Source organism: Sus scrofa, chromosome 2 (assembly GCF_000003025.6).
Source record: "Sus scrofa isolate TJ Tabasco breed Duroc chromosome 2, Sscrofa11.1, whole genome shotgun sequence".
Lineage (NCBI taxonomy): Eukaryota > Metazoa > Chordata > Mammalia > Artiodactyla > Suidae > Sus > Sus scrofa.
Genome location: NC_010444.4, coordinates 28,000,862 through 28,017,765, shown reverse-complemented (window position 1 = coordinate 28,017,765; position 16,904 = coordinate 28,000,862). Strand labels below are relative to the sequence as shown.

The 16,904-nt window shown below is 37.4% G+C and overlaps 1 protein-coding gene across 6 annotated transcripts in view; it reads left to right on the top strand.

The window, feature by feature from the left end:
- Positions 1-16,904, top strand: part of QSER1 (glutamine and serine rich 1) — an 88,114-nt gene that overhangs the window by 25,722 nt on the left and 45,488 nt on the right. For 3 of the 6 annotated variants that reach the window (XM_021083210.1, XM_021083212.1, XM_021083211.1), the window contains exons 2-3: positions 13,615-13,727; positions 14,129-14,290. The gene's annotated coding sequence lies outside the window, so the exon portion shown is untranslated. Of the gene's footprint in view, positions 1-12,134; positions 13,728-14,128; positions 14,291-16,904 lie in introns of those variants that run through there. The other 3 variants (XM_013994460.2, XM_021083215.1, XM_021083213.1) reach the window with 2 other exon arrangements.

The window sequence follows — 16,904 nt, the reverse complement described above, 5'->3', positions numbered from 1 at the left end:
CTTTTATCCTTGGCTCCTTCCTCTTCCATAGGCCTTAGCTTGGAGTACTAAGCACAGTAAAAGTCTCCTGTCTTTCTCCCTACCATCCATGCAAGCCTTCGGGGTCATGATAGATCCTATGTTAATAAATGTACATTTTAAAGGAGTTCTTATTGGTTCAAGTATAGGAATTAGAAACAAAGACCATATTTTGAGGCTTTTTTTTTTTTCCCCAAGATAAAAAAAAAAAAAATTTAATCTTTTTGTTTAAAAAACAAAAAACAGAAAACTCAATTCCTGTTGTGACTCAGCAGCTTCAGGACCTGATGTTGTCTCTGCGAGGATGTAGGTTTGACCCTTGGCCTTGCTCACTGGGTTAAGGACCCAGCATTGCATAAGCTCAAGCTGTGGCATAGGCTACAGATGTGGCTCAAATCCAGTGTTGGCTGTGGTGTAGGCCCCAGCTGCAGCTCCAATTCAAGCCTTGGCCTAGGAACTTCCATATGCTGCAGGTGTCGCATAAAAAAGAAAAGAACAGATAAACAAACAAACCTAGCCAAGCTGGTGACCATCAAATTAGTTTGAAACTTATTTTTTGTGTGTGTGTGTGTGTGTCTTTTTGTCTTTTTGCCATTTCTTGGGCCGCTCCCACGGCATATGGAAGTTCCCAGGCTAGGGGTCGAATTGGAGCTGTAGCCACCGGCCTACGCCAGAGCCACAGCAACGCGGGATCCGAGCCGCGTCTGCAACCTACACCACAGCTCACGGCAACGCCAGATCCTTAACCCACTGAGCAAGGGCAGGGACCGAACCCGCAACCTCATGGTTCCTAATCGGATTCGTTAACCACTGCGCCACGAAGGGAACTCCTGAAACTTATTTTAAAACCATAAAACTACTAGGTAGATTAGCCAGAAAATCATTATTATATGGTATATGGTGATAAACCAAGCATAGGAGGGAGATTAAATACATGTATGACAGCAGGCCTGTCTCTAACTACCGTTTTGTTTAATAATGTTGCACACTTCATGAAAAATTATCCACAGTTGCTAAGTTTGGACAATTATAACTTTTATTGAAATATAATTCACAAATCATATAGTTCACCATTTTAAAATGTATAATTCAGTGGTAGTTATACAAGACTGTGTTACCATCACCACTGTCTAATTATAGAACATTTTTCATCATCCCAAAAGGAGACACATACGCGTTAGCAGTCTTTTCCTCTTCTCTCTCCATAGCCCCTGGCAACCACAATATCTACTTTGTGTCTCCAGGGATTTGCTTAGTCATTACATTTCAGAAAAAAAGGAATCATACTATATGTAGCCTTTTGTGTTTGGCTTCTTTCACATAGTGTAGCGTTTTCTAGGTTCATCCATGTTGTACCATATATTAGTATTTCTTTTTATGTTTGAATAATATTTGATTGTATGGCTCTATCACATTTTATTTATGCATTTATTGTCAGACATTTGGATTATTGTTTCAACCTTTTGACTATTATGAATAATGCCATTGTGAACATAAACACAAATTTCTGTTTGTTTTTTTAGGGCTACACCTGTGGCATGTGAAAGTTCCCAGGCTAGGGGTGGAATTAGAGCTGCAGCTGCTGCCTGCAACAGGAACTCCACACATAAATTTTTGTGTGAACATATATATATATTTCATTTCTTTTGAATATGTACCTAGAAGTGGGACTGCTGGACCATATGGTGACTATGTTTAATTTTTTGAGGGAATCATGTAATTTTAATTGTTTTTTAAAAATTTATTGAACTACTCTTGTTTCACTCAAGGCTAATTTTTATGTCACGTACAGTCTTTATACCCCTGCGCTTTATATATAAGTTGTTCTTTTAAAAAAGAAAAGCGGGAGTTCCCCTTGTGGCGCAGTGGTAAACAGATCAGACTAGGAACCATGAGGTTGTGGGTTCGACCCTGGCCTTGCTCAGTGGGTTAAGGATCTGGCATTGCTGTGACCTGTGGTGTATGTCGCAGACGTGGCTCGGATCCTGCGTTGCTGTGGCTCTGGCGAAGGCCGGCAGCTACAGCTCTGATTCGACCCCTAGCCTGGGAACCTCTATATGCCACGGTTGTGGCCCTAGAAAAGACAAAAATAAAATAAAATAAAGAAGAAAAACATGAGTAAGATAAAGATGATGGAGGAGTAGGATGTGGAGCTCACCTTTTCCCATAAACACATCCAAAAAAAAAAAAAATTTACTTGAAGAACAACTTTCACAGAACATCTACTGAATACTGGCAGATGACCTCAGACTTCCAAAAAGGGCAAGAAACCCTCCACATAACTGAGTAGAACAAAAGGACGAAAAGAGAGAGAGAAGAGTAAAAAAGGAGTCAGTATAGGACTAGCACTTCTGAGTGAGAGCTGTGAAAGAAGAAGGATCCGTACACTGGGAGACCATCTAATTGGCGGGGAGATCATCCTGGAAGGAGGGAGAGCCTTAAAGCCTCAAGAAAAGTGCGGCAGTCTGTCTGAGGAGAACAAAGCAGAGAGAGAGCTGCACAGACAACTAGTACCACCACCTGGCGCACCACCACCTGGCGCACCACAGCCTGAGACACTCTAGCAGGGGCTGGGCACTGAGGCTTAGGTGTTGGATGTCAATTCTGGGGAGAGGACTGGGGCTGGCTGTGGGGAAACAGCCTGAGGGGGATAGGGAGTGGTGTACCATAGCCGAGGGAGTACAGGAGGAGGCCTGGGCCCATCAGAGAAGCAAGGCGCCATTGTTGAGTTTGAGGGGGAGAGCTGCAGGAATGTCATAGAAACATCCTTCTCTACATGTGCATGGGTTCTCAGGCAGCAGGGTACTTCTTGTGCAGGATATAGGGTTGGGTGCAAACTGCTTCTGACTCCATAGGTAAGCGTAGCCTGCAATCACTGAAGGTCCTGTGACCAAGCACTCCCTGCCACCCCTGTCACCCCGGGGTTCACTGCCATAAAGGGCCCTGCAGCTGAGCACCACCCATTGCTCCCACTCCGCTGGGAACGCATTTGCCCCTCTGCTAATGATCCTGGTCACTGCCCTACCTCCCTGGGGGTCACTACCACTGCTGAGGGCTAGTACCAGGCACCACCTGTAGGCACCACCACTGCCCCCACCTCTCTGAAAGTATTTGCAGTCACAGCACCTGTCATGAGGATAATAACCTACACACACTGAGGAAAAAGACAACAAGCATCCAAACCAAAAGCAGCCCTCATGCCAAAAAATATAGTAAACCCACACAAGCTACACAAGGACACTCCTGCATATAAATAGCCCTCCAAGACTACAGTAGATAATTGTTTTCCCTAAATTAACAGAATAAGAGAAATATAAGCAAAATGAAGAAGCACAAGAACCATTCCCAGTTAAAAGAACAAGAGAATTCCCTTGAAGAAGCAAGCAATGAATCAGACCTCTGCACTCTTAACAGACACTGAGTTCAAAAAGCAGGTAATGAAAATACTGAAGGAATTAAAAGTGGATATCAGAAGTAATGCAGATTACTTCAAAAAGGAACTAGAAACTATAAGGAGGACCCAAGAAAAATTAGAGAATACATTTGCAGAGATGAAAGATGAGCTAAAGGCATTGAACAGCAGAATGAATAATGCAGGAGAACAAACAAGTGACTTCCAAGACAAAAATAATGGAAATCACTCCACCAGGACAGCAGGCAGAAAGCCAAATGAAAAAAAATGAAAGCAGTATAAATGATCTATGGTATAAAATGTGCCAATCTATGCATAATAGGGATTCCAGAAGGAGGAGGAAAAGAAAAGGGGATTGAAAATGTATTTGAAGAAATTATGACTGAAAACTTTACAAATCTAAAGAAGGAAACAGATATCCAGATGTCGGAAGTACAGAGGGCCCCAAACAGACCTACACCAAGACATAGTAAAAGTGGAAAAAGTTAAAGTTAAAAGGATTCTAAAGGGGGGAAAAAAGTTAATTATAAGGGAACCCCTGTAAGGCTATAAACTGATTTCTCTGCAGAAGTGCTTCAGGCCAGAAGAGAGTGGCAAGATATATTTGGAGTTCTAAAAGAGAAAAATTTGCAGCCTAGAATACACAGATTATAATTTAAAAATAGAAGTAGAAATAAAGAATTTCTCAGACAAAAACTAAAAGAATATAGCAATACTAAACCTATTCTAAAAGAAATACTAAAAGGTTTCCTCTAAATAAGAAAGCAGTAAGAGCAGATGTAGGAAATCACAATTGGAAAGTAATCACGCAAATAAGCCAGTATACAGATAGAAAAAAATCTAATTGCGAAAGGTATTTAAGATAAACACAAGGAATAGCAAAAAGATAAACATGAAGATGTAAAAAGGGTCATCAAAATCATAAAATGTGGGGAAGGAGAAAATCAGGACTCTTTTTTTTTTTTTTTTTTTTTTAAATAGAACGTCTTTGAGCCTCTGTAACTATCAGGTTAAAGCAAGTAGATATAGGAAGGGGTTAAGATACTTGGAAAACAGGGCAACCAGGAGTCAAAACCAAATAGTACATTCACAGAAACCAAAAAGAAGAGAACACAAGCATAAAATAAAAGGAAATCATCCAACCAAAAAAGAAAAAGGAGGGAACAAAGGAGGAACATGGAATCAACTGGAAAACAAGGTTTAAAATGGCAATAAATACATGTTTATCACTGATTACCTTAAATGTCAATGGACTGAATGCTCCAATCAAGACATGGAATGGCAGACTGGATAAAAAAAAACAAGAGCCTGCAAAAGACCCACCTTAGAGCAAAGGACTCATATAAATTGAAAGTGAAGGAATGGAAAAAGATACTTCGTGCAAATGGAAATGACAGGAAAGTGGGGGTCACAATGCTCATATCAGACAAAGTAGATTTTAAAACAAAGGCCATAAAGAAAGATGAAGGATCAATTCAAGAAGAGGATATGACATTCATCAATATATATATGCCCTTCATATACAAGTACCCAAATACATACAACAAATACTAACAGACAAAAAGAGAAATTGATGGATATACAAGGATAGTAGGAGACTTTAAAACTCCACTCACATCAATGGACAGATCCTCTAAACAGAAAATCAATAAGGCAACAGAGATCCTAAATGACACAATAGAACAGTTAGACTTAATTGCTATTTTCTGGACATTACATCCAAGAAAACCTAGAATATACCTTTTTTTTTAAAGTGCACGTGGAGCATTCACTAGGATTGACCACATAGCTAGTTGACATCTCTTCTTGTATGTCTTATAGGCATCTCAAATCTAACCTGTTTTGAAATCTGAGGAGTTCCCATTGTGGCTCAGTGGTAACAAACCTGACTAGTATCCATGAGGATGTGGGTTTGATCCCTAGCCTCTCTCAGTGGGTGGGGTATCTAGCATTGCCATGAGCTGTGGTGTAGATCCTGCTTTGCTGTGGCTGTGGCATAGGCTAGCAGCTGCAGCTCTGATTTAACCTTTAGCCTGGGAACTTCCACATGCTGCAGGTGCAGCTCTTTAAAAAAAAAAGACAACAAATAAAAAATATTGGAGATGATATGGAGAAAGGAGAGCCTTTGTGCACTGTTGGTGGGAATGCAAATTGGTGCAGCCACTATAGAAAATAGTGTGGAGGTTCCTCAAAAAGATTAAAAATAGGGAGTTCCCGTCGTGGCGCAGTGGTTAACGAATCCGACTAGGAACCATGAGGTTGCGGGTTCGGTCCCTGCCCTTGCTCAGTGGGTTAACGATCCGGCATTGCCGTGAGCTGTGGTGTAGGTTGCAGACGCGGCTCGGATCCCGTGTTGCTGTGGCTCTGGCGTAGGCCGGTGGCTACAGCTCCAATTCGACCCCTAGCCTGGGAACCTCCATATGCCGCGGGAGCGGCCCAAGAAATAGCAAAAAGACAAAAAAAAAAAAAATAAAAAAAAATAAAAATAGAACTAATACATGACATCACTTTTTAAAGGAATGACTCAGGCTAAGAATGGGAAATGGGGAGTTCCTGTCGTGGCACAGCGGAAATGATTCTGACTAGGAACCACGAGGTTGCAGGTTTGATCCCTGGCCTTGCTCAGTGGGTTAAGGATCTGGCATTGCTGTGAGCTGTGGTGTAGGTCGCAGACTCAGCTCGGATCTGGCATTGCTGTGGCTGTGGCGCAGTTTGACAGCTACAGCTCCAATTAGACCCCTAGCCTGGGGACCTCCATATGCCATGGGTGTGGCCCTAAAAGGACAAAAGGACAAAACCAAAAAAAAAAAAAAAAAAGGGAGATGGGAGGGTTTGGGGCAGAAGAAAAGAGACCAATTAGGAGGTTATGATTATTCCTTGCCTGTTAAAGAAATTGTTAGAGTTAGCATGGATTTGTAATAAGACAAAACAAAAAACCCAACACCAGACCCTCCTGATTTTTACAAATTATCTTGATCATCATTCTAACACTTAAGCTTTGTTCAGATTTGATATAGATTACGGATTGTGTGTGTAGACTGTATTTTTGAGAGCCTTTTTTTGGGGGGGAGGGTGGTCATGCCTGCGGCATATGGAAGTTTTTGGGCCAGGGATTGAATCTGAGCCACAACTGCAGCAACACCAGATCCTTAACCTGCTCCACCACAGCAGGAACTCCAAGACCCGTTTTAGATGTTACGTATAGTACAGGGTTCCCATTTACCCCGTCACCCAGTTTCCCCTATTACTAACTTTCTTCATTCTTATGGTACATTTGTTATTACAAGTAATGAACTGATATTAATACATTGTTATCAACTAAAGTCCATAGTTTATTCAAATTTCCTTAGTTTTTACAATGTCTTTTTTGATTGCTCCAGGGATACCACTTTTATATTTGTTTGTTTGTCTCATTAGGGTCCTCTTTGCCATGACAGTTTCTCAAACTTTTCTTGTTTTTGATGACTTTTATAGTTTTCAGAAGTACTGGTAAAGTATTTTGTAGAATGTCCTTCTCTTGGAATTTGCCTGATGTTTTTTTCTCATGATCAGACTGGAGTTATGGGTTTTTCCAAAGGAAGATCACAGAGGTCAAGTGTTATTTTCAACATATATAAAGGGATAAAGGGTACATCTTATTAACAGGATTTATTATATTGTTAATCTTGAGCTTTACCATCCAGCAGGTAGTGTTTGTCAGGTTTCCACACTACAAGGTTATTTCCCTTCCCCTTTAGTACTGTCCTCTTTAGAAGAATATCCCTATATGCATTTCATTAAGGAGTGGGGAGTTACAGTCCCTCTCCGTGGAAGGCAGCTGTGTTCACCATTCTATCACCAATGCACACTGGTCTCCCCTCCTTGAATGCCGAGTTTCTCTATAAATTATTTAGAACTCTTCAAAGAAGATTTGTGTTTTTAAAAATTTAATCACCTATTTTTATCAGTATGTACTCATGGATATTTACTACTTAATTTTTTTGCTCACAGTGTTCCAGCTTTGGTTATTTAGATCTCTTTCGTGTGCTTCTTTGTCCCTTTGACATATCCCCCGTAAATATAGGTTTTTCCCCCTCTCTCTTTCTGTTCGTTTGGTCAGGAAGAAAATGTGAAGATGTTCAACATCATTACATAAATGCAAGTCAAAACTACAGTGAGATACCACTTCATACCTACTAGGATGGGTATTATAGTAAAAATAAAAACACAGGCAATAACAAGTATTGACAAAGAGGTCGAGAAATTATAACCCATTAAAAAACACTGTTGGTGGGAATGTAAAATATTTTAGCCATTTGGGTTGGCCATTCCTCAAAATGTTAAAATGGAGTTATAAGACTCAGAAGTTCCACTCCTAGGTGTACACCCAAGAGAATTAAAAATATATATCCACACAAAAACTTATTTATCACAGTATGTAATTCATAATAGCCAAAAGTGGAAACATTGTCCAAATAAAATATGGTGTATCTATGCAGTGGAATATTACTCAGCCATAAAATGGAATGGAGTACTGATAGATCCATGTCATAACATGAATGAGCCTTGAAAACATGTGATTGAGAGGCCAGTCACAAAAAAAACACATATAATGTAATTCCATTTATACAAAATGTGAGTGAGCAAATCAGTAGAGACAGAAAGATTAGTAATTGCCAGGGTGTGGGTGGAGGAAGATATGGGGGAGTAACACTAATAATGGGTACAGGTTTATATTTGAGGCAGTGAAATATTCAACAGCTAGCTTATGGTGAAGATTGTACACCCTGAGTATTCTGAAAGAGCTCTGATTTTTACATTTTAAAAGGGTAAGCTTTACAGTATGTGATTTATATACCAATAAAGCTGTTATTTAAAAAAACATTTAGGAGTTCCCGTCATGGCGCAGTGGTTAACGAATCCGACTAGGAACCATGAGGTTGCGGGTTCGGTCCCTGCCCTTGCTCAGTGGGTTAAGGATCTGGCGTTGCCGTGAGCTGTGGTGTAGGTTGCAGACGTGGCTCGGATCTCGAGTTGCTGTGGCTCTGGCGTAGGCCGGTGGCTACAGCTCCGATTCGACCCCTAGCCTGGGAACCTCCATATGCCGTCAGAGCGGCCCAAGAAATAGCAAAAAGCAAAAAAAAAAAAAAAAAAAACATTTAGAACAAAATAACAATTGAGATACTTAGAGATTTATACTTGTAAGAATTATATATTAAACACTGCAGAAGATTGCTGAGAGAAATTAAAGACCAAAATAAAATACATATACTCATGGATTGGAAGACTCAATATTAAAAAAAAATACTATTTTTAAGATGGTGGTTTTCTCTAATTGATGTATAGAGTCAATGCAGTGTTTTTGTAGAAATTGACAAACTGACTCTAAAATATATATGAGTATACCTGGCATAGCCAAAACAATTTTGAAAAACACAAATTGAGATTTGTACAAAATGAATCATTTATCAGAAGGTGTTATTGACCTAAAAACAGGCATTGATCAATGTAACACAGTAGTTAAGAATAGAACCACAGGTACTCCCTTGTGATGCATTGGGTTAAGGATCCAGCATTGTCACTGCAGCAGCTAAGGTTGCTGCTGTGGTGCAGCTTCAATCCCTAGCCTGGGAACTTCCATATGCCCTGGGCGTAGCCAAATAAAACACAAAAACAGCAACAACAAATACAAACAAACAAACAAAAAATAGATTCAATAGGTGAAGAATAATCTTATTAATGTATTGTACTAGGATAATTGCATATTCAAATAAAGAAAAATAAATGCCAGGCTTTACCTCACACTCTGTACAAAAAATGAACTCCAAATGAATCATAGACTGAAATAGAAAATTTAATACTATAAAACTGCTAGAAGAAAACATAAGAAATCTTTGAGATATTGGATTAGGCAAAGATATCTTAGCTACAACATGAGAAGCACAATTCATAAAATAGAAAATTGTTCTGCTCTACTAAATACATTGTTAGTAGATTGAAAGCCAAAGATTGGGAGAAAATGTTTGCAAAACATGTATCTGAACAAGGAGTTGGTTTAAAAACATATGGGCAACTCCTAAAACTTGTTAATAAGAAAACAACCCAGTAAAAATTAATAGCACTGGGAACTATATCTAGCCATTTATGATGGAGCATGATAATGTGAGAAAAAGAATGTGTGTATGTATATGTGACTGGGTCACCTTGCTGTACAGTAGAAAATTGACAGAATACTGTAGACCAGCTGTGATGGAAAAAATAAAAATCATTTTTTAAAAAATGGGCAAAAGATTTGAGTGAATACTTTAACAGAAATCTCTGCATGGTAGATAAGCAAATGATGCTCAACAATGTTAGTTATTAAGGAAATGCAAATTAAAACCACAATAAGGTACCATTGTACACCAGTTGAATGACTAAAATTTTTTAAGAGGAAATGAAACAATGTACAAACGGATAATACTTAGTGCCAGTGAGGATGCAGAATAACTAGACAGACATACAGCATTGGTAAGAATGCAAAAATTTGTAGCTACTTTAGAAAACAACCCATCTCTTTAAAAGTTGTATATGGTAATAAACATGTTACCATATAACTCAGCCATCCCCTTTCTATGTATTTGCTCAAGTGAAATGAAAACTTATGTTCAGACAAAAACCTATGCACATTTATAGCAGCTTTATTCATAATTGCCAAAACAGGAAAGAACCCAAAATTCCTTCAACTGATGAGCGGCTTTAAAACAACCACCAACCTTTGGTACATCCATATAATGGCATGTTGCTCCACAATAAAAAGTAATGAATTTACTGCTAAAAATAACAGTGATGCATCTCAAAGGCCTTAAGGTAAATGAAAGAAGCTAAATACAAAAGGCTACATATTGGAAGGGAGGGATAAGTTAGAAGGGTGGGATTAACACATACACACTACTATATATAAAATAGATAACTAAAAAGAACCTACTATATAGCACAAGGAAATGTCAATATTCTGTGATAACCTTAGTGGGAGAAAAGAATGGATGTATGTATATGTATGACTGATTCACTTTACTTTGCACATGAAACTGATACAACATTGTAAGCCAACTATATTCCAATAAAAGTTATTTTTATAAAAGACTATGTATTAAATGATTGTACTTATTGGACATTTTGGAGAAGACGAAACTGTTGGAATAGCCCAGTTTGGGGATAGAGGTGGGTGGAAGGGTTCACTATAGAGGGGCACAGGGAATCTTCTGTAGGGAGGGAACTGTTCTTACTTGGCTTTTGTAGTGTTTACACATTTGTCCTAACTCACTGATCTGTACAGTACTAGAAAGAGTGACTTATATTGTTTACAGATTGTATCTTAATTTTTAAAGATAAATATGAATCTTATCTCACAACGCACATGAAGAGTCTCTCAAAATGATTCCTAGACCTAAACATAAAAGCTAAAACTTTAAAATTTATGGAAGAAAACATAGGTGAACTAGTGACAGGACTATAAAAGCACTGGCTGTAAGGAAAAAACACTGTTAACTTGACTAAATCAAAAATTAAAACCTTGTGGGAGTTCCCTTCGTGGCATAGCAGAAACAAATCTGACTAGGAACCATGAGGTTGCAGATTCCATCCCTGGCCTCGTTAAGTGGGTTAAGGATCCAGCATTGCCTTGAGCTGTGATGTCGGTTGCAGACTCTGCTTGGATCACGCGTTGCTGTGGCTGTCGCGTAGGCTAGCAGCTGTAGCTCCAGTTGGACCCTTAGCTTGGGAACTTCCATTTGCCGTGGGTGTAGCCCGACAAAGTAAAAAACAAAAGCTTAAAACCTTGTTATTCAAACTCAGAAGCAGAGAGTACAGTGGTGGTTACCAGTGGCTGGGGAAAGGGGAAATCAAGAGTTGTTTTGCAGATAATGAAGTTGTAGGTATGCACAGTGAATAAGTTCTTCATCATGCATGAACAGATCTGCTGCACCACGCGGTGCACATATAACAATACTGTATTGTACACTTCGTTAAGTGGGTACATGTTAAGTGCTCCTTACTGTAAAGGTAATTGGTGAAAACTTCAGCCTGGAAGAAAACATTCACAATACATATCTGACCAAAAAATGTTGATTCAGAATATATTTGAAAAACTTCTTTAAACCCAGAAAGAGCCAACAACTCATTTTTTTTTTAAGGGCAAAAAAATTGAACAAACTTCACAAGAGAAGCTAAACAAATAGTCTGTAAGCATATAAGATGCTCCTTATTGTTATTAGTGAGATGAAGATTAAACCACTGACAACATGATTATAGTTCGCACGAGGAATCTTGAGATAAACCATAATGGAGAAAAAATATTCAAAAGAATGCATATTTTATATGTAATAAAAATTTAACTGAATCATTTGCTGTATAGCAGAAGTTAACACAACATTGTAAATCAACTTCAGTTTTAAAAAAGAACAATGAGGAGTCCCTGTTGTGGCTCAGTGGATTAAGAATTGACTAGTATCCATGAAGATGTAGGTTCCTGGCCCTGCTCTATGGGTTAAGGATCTGGTGTTGCCACAAGCTGCAGCATAGGTCGCAGATGTAGCTTGGATCTGGTTTTACCTTGGCTATGGCGTAGGCCAGCAGCTACAGGTCTAATTCATCCCCTACCCCGGGAGCTTTCATATGCCACAGGTATACCCCTCAAAAGGAAAATAAAAGTCTACAATGATATATTTTTAAGTATAATGTATACATACTTAAAAATATATTCCTATATATTTTTATATAAGTATATATTTATGTACTTGAGAGCAAGAAAAGGGGAAGAAAAAAGCTCATTTTAATTTTATGGATGAATGCTAACTTTTAAATAGTGAAAAATGGTGTAATTAGAAATTACTGTTTCTAATCTCTAGTGCAGTTATTGAAACGAAGGTCATGAATGGGTCGTGTCTGAAACCATTAGCTGTTGGGACAAGATATTGACGCTGTCTTAAAATAACACCTCACAATTGCATACTAATTCCAAAGAAAAAAAATAACTGCGCTGAGAGATCTGACAGTACCTTAACCATTTCAAGTTTAGCATCATCAGTAATGAGACAAATTGACATTATGTGTGTCCTCATGAGATACAATAAGAATTACACAACATCGCTTATGTGCTTCTCATGAAGTAGCAATCAGACAAATTCAGAATTTGGGATAGCCTATATTCAGCTGACTTGGATTCCTCAAAATAAAGTCTGTATCATGAAATTAAGGCAAAAATGGAGGCACTGTTCTAAATGTAAGGAGTCATAACCAAATAATAATTTTTGAATTTTGGTTGCATTTTACAGAGAGCTTTAAAATATCAGACATTTTGGCAACAATTGGGGGAAAATGGACTATGACCTCCATCTTACATGCTACATATTACATTATAGACTGAATGTTAAATTTCAAGTCCAATACTGATACTTAGTTATATCGCTGAATGTCTTATTTCTAGGAAATAAAGCTCAATTATTTGTCTCATGATGTCTACAAGTTATTTTCAAGTAGTTTAACAGTGTGTATGTATCTGTGTATAAAGATAAAACAAATATAACAATGTTAGCAGCTGTTGAATCTTTAAGTAAAAGGTATATGGGTTATTTACAGTACTATTTTAACTTTTCTGGGGGTTTAAAAAATTCAAAATAAAAAAAGGGAGGAAAATATCTTTTTCTGAATTACTCTCAAAATGTACAAGATTGAAATTTTCTGAGAGAGTTATTGGGAAATAGTGTTAATTATAAATTTATTTGAATTTATATGATATTCCAAAGAATATTAGAATTAAAGGAATTTGAGAGATTATCTTGTCTAGATCCTTTATTCATACGGGTGAGGAAATTAGTCCAACGTAATTGAGTTACTTACTGAAATCACATGGTAAACGAGGAGTCGAGCTTGGAGAATGAATTCAGCTCTCCTGTTTTCTAGAATATTGTTCTTTACACTGTACCATATTACCTCTTCTGAAAAGGACTTTGTTGGAGGTAGAGTTGAGTTAAGAAAATAATTCTTTCTAGTATATCTTCAGTATTTCCCCCCCATTTTGACAGTACTGTTGGGACTGTATTTTATCTCTTGATCAGGAATTTAGTCAAAGACTTAGGCTACTTTTGATAATTGCTGTCCTAGAAATTTTTGGTCATGTGATTTGAGCTTTGTGTTTTTTGTCATTTATTTTTATTATCCTGTAGTTTAAGCTATGAAGAAGGACATCCCTCACACTCTGAAACAGATCTCCTTCAGAGACAGAATTTTGCAGCCTCTCATCAGCTTCCTGGATATGCTACTACACCTCAGCCAACCGGTAAAAATTCTCTTGTGAAATATACAGTGAATCTGGGTACATTTAGTGAATAAGAAGAAAAATCACTTTTCAAGTGTTGGGTTGTGAAAGTGTCCAGGATGTAAGAGTGCCATGGGAAATGTTAAGATGAAAATGAGATTAAAAGCTTTTTTGTCTTTTACTGATAAGGAATATCTGTATTCCTTAATTAGTAGGGTGATCTTTTTTTCATGCATCTTTGTAGATTTTAAATTATAACTATGCTTGGCAAATTAATATTTGTTTGCCATTCAAAATAAAACAGGATAGGGTTGTATAAGCTTTGGCCTCAGATTTCAGCGATTCCTTTTTAAAATAGCAGGAATATCATTTTATATTAATATATATTTTTACTTTGGGATACATCTTATTTTCAAATGTAGGTCTTTCTGGAATATTTGATACTAGTGTGAACAATGCCAGCACTAACACTAAAGAATCTTCAGTGACGAATTTTCTCTCTGCTGTTGAATCCCGAGCTGCTCAGGCTGCTTCTTCAGGAACTACTCTTTTACCACAATTCAGGGCCCCATCCTGGCAGACAGGTGATTCTTTGTTTTCAGAATTTCTAAGTCCTATAAAAATATTGATAAAAATTCACTTTTTAGTCTTGTCATTATGGTAGTGTGGCTGAGAGTGGTGTTAATTATTGATTTTCCAGTGAACTTTAAAACCTGGAATTTTTTCACTATTTTAAGGTGGACAAAATTCAAGAAATTGTTACTAGCAGAATTTGGTTTTAGTACTCTGCTGAAACTAATAAGTTAAAGAAGGTAGGTAATTGTTAAAATTCTAGATGTAAAGTTTTTATCTGATGATTTAGTTACTTGTTTACTTAAGAGGAGGAGAGATTAAACTTCTTTTTCATTTCAGCTTTATTGAGGTATAAGTGACATATAAAATTGTAAGACATTTAGAGTATACATTGATTTGATACACATTTACACTGTGATGAATCCCCACCATCTGGTTGGTTAACACATCTTCACGTATTTACCTTTTTGGGTGGTCTTTTGGTGAAAGATTAAATTTCATTTATTTTAGTGACTTCAGGCTTGGGAGGTGGTATAGTAAAAATCAATCTTGGTGACTAAGTCTCTGTTTTGAACATTCTAGAAGAAAAGGCACATAAGCAAATAGCTTGACAATGCAATTAGTACAGTAAAAAGTAAAATTTTTCAGGGTGTCAGGGACGGTTTCATGGCAAAAGAGGTATATGAACTTAGTCGTGAGAAATAAGTAGAGTTTGCCCTGTAGCCAAAGGAGGAAAGCACTTCTAAGCAGAGAAAGCGTGGAGTAAAAAGCTCTCGAAGGAGTAGTAGGGGGGAAGATAAAATGAGCCAGGAGATGGCTGCGAATAGCTGGGCAGCATTTCCACCATGGTCTTTTCTGTGTTAAACTTATGATACTGTCTTTTTATATCTGTCTCCTTTTCAAGAATTAGCTTAAAGCCTCTAAAATAAAATAAATTCTTTGAAAATTTTTCTTCTTGGTCATCCAGAAATACATTATCATTTGCCATTCCCTAGATTTCTGGTCAAACACCACAGAAAATAAAATCTTTTTTTTCATTAATCCTTCTACATAATTAGTGTCCATTTCCCATATCGTATTTATTTCTGATATTACTTACCTCCCCCATCTCTCCACACAAGTTATTTTTCTACAAAAAATTTCAAAGTCAATTAAGGTACATTTTGTGTTTCTTAATGACTATATTAAAATTCTGAAGCATATCAAATAGTGAAGTATCAAATAGTACTTACTCCTTCATAGATTTCATAAATGTCAGTTTTTAGACATGTATTTCGTAATACTTGTGCTTTAGTATTTACTGAAGTTCAGATTCTGATAGAAAATAAATTGATAAAAAAAAATCTTTGAATTCAGTTATTTATACCTCTTAGAAGCCTAGCTATTCAAACCTCAAGGCCCTCATATAGGTACCACCAGCCTTTGATCATAGTTTATATAAATGATAACATTTTAGGAAGAAATAGGTAGCATTGGGAATGCTAGAATTTTATAAAACCAAAAATTGTACTGTAACACTAATTTTCCACTCGAAGTTCAAAACACACACACACACACACACACTCTCACACTCCAATTTGGTCCTGAACGAATTTGCCAGCTCTGTTGCCAGTGGCAAGACTCAAAAGCTGGCAGGGCCAAGCATGAAAGCGTGTTCACCTCCTCACCCTCATATAGGCTCAACTAAAATGGCTGAGGCCCTTCCGTTCCACATTGAAAACATGTAAAAGACCTGAGGTGGAACACTTGCCTCACCTAGCTTGGTCTTTGATTGGTTTTCCTGATCTCTGCCATGAAAAGTGGCACAAACAGACCTGCCTGGAGGGTTTTAGAAACACAGGACTTGCTCAGGCTGCACTTGAACTTGGTTTTATCTGGCCTGCTGCCTTCTTTGATTATATATTTGTATATGTTTTTCCATAATCTTCTTTTGATAGGGATAGCTAAAAGGTTTTGCTCAAGAACATCTATAAAATTCAAATGTACCGTTTTTAATGTTCTATTTAAAAAATAATCACTCCACCAAAAAAAATCATTAGAATTACGTAAATTTGTCCTTAACTGAACAGATTGTCACTATTTAATAAAAGCCATTGTAAGTTGATATTATTAGATTAAGTACTTTTAAATTTTATTTTTCTTATTTCATTTTTCAACTGTTACCCCCCCCCAAAATAAATTATCTGCATGGATTTTTATTTTTTTCAGGATGACAAAGATTAGGTTTTTTTCAGTTTTCATTTTAAAGTATATATATATGTGTGTGTGTGTATATGTGTGTATATATTTTTATGGCCACACCTGCAGCATATGGAAGTTCCCAGGCTAGGGATCGAATTGTAATTGCAGCTCCTGGCCTATACCACAGCCACAGCAACGTTAGATCTGAGCCACATCTGCGACTTACACCATAGCTCATGGCAACTCCAGATCCTTAACCCACTGAGCAAGGCCAGGGGTTGAACCCACAACCTCATGGTTCCTAACCAGATTCATTTCTGCTGAGCCACAACAGGAACTCCTAGTTAGACTTTCTATTCCAGTTTCTATTATTATATTACATTATTCTAAGTGTTATTTATTCTTTCAAGAGTAACTACCACATCAAAAAAAGATAGAAACCAC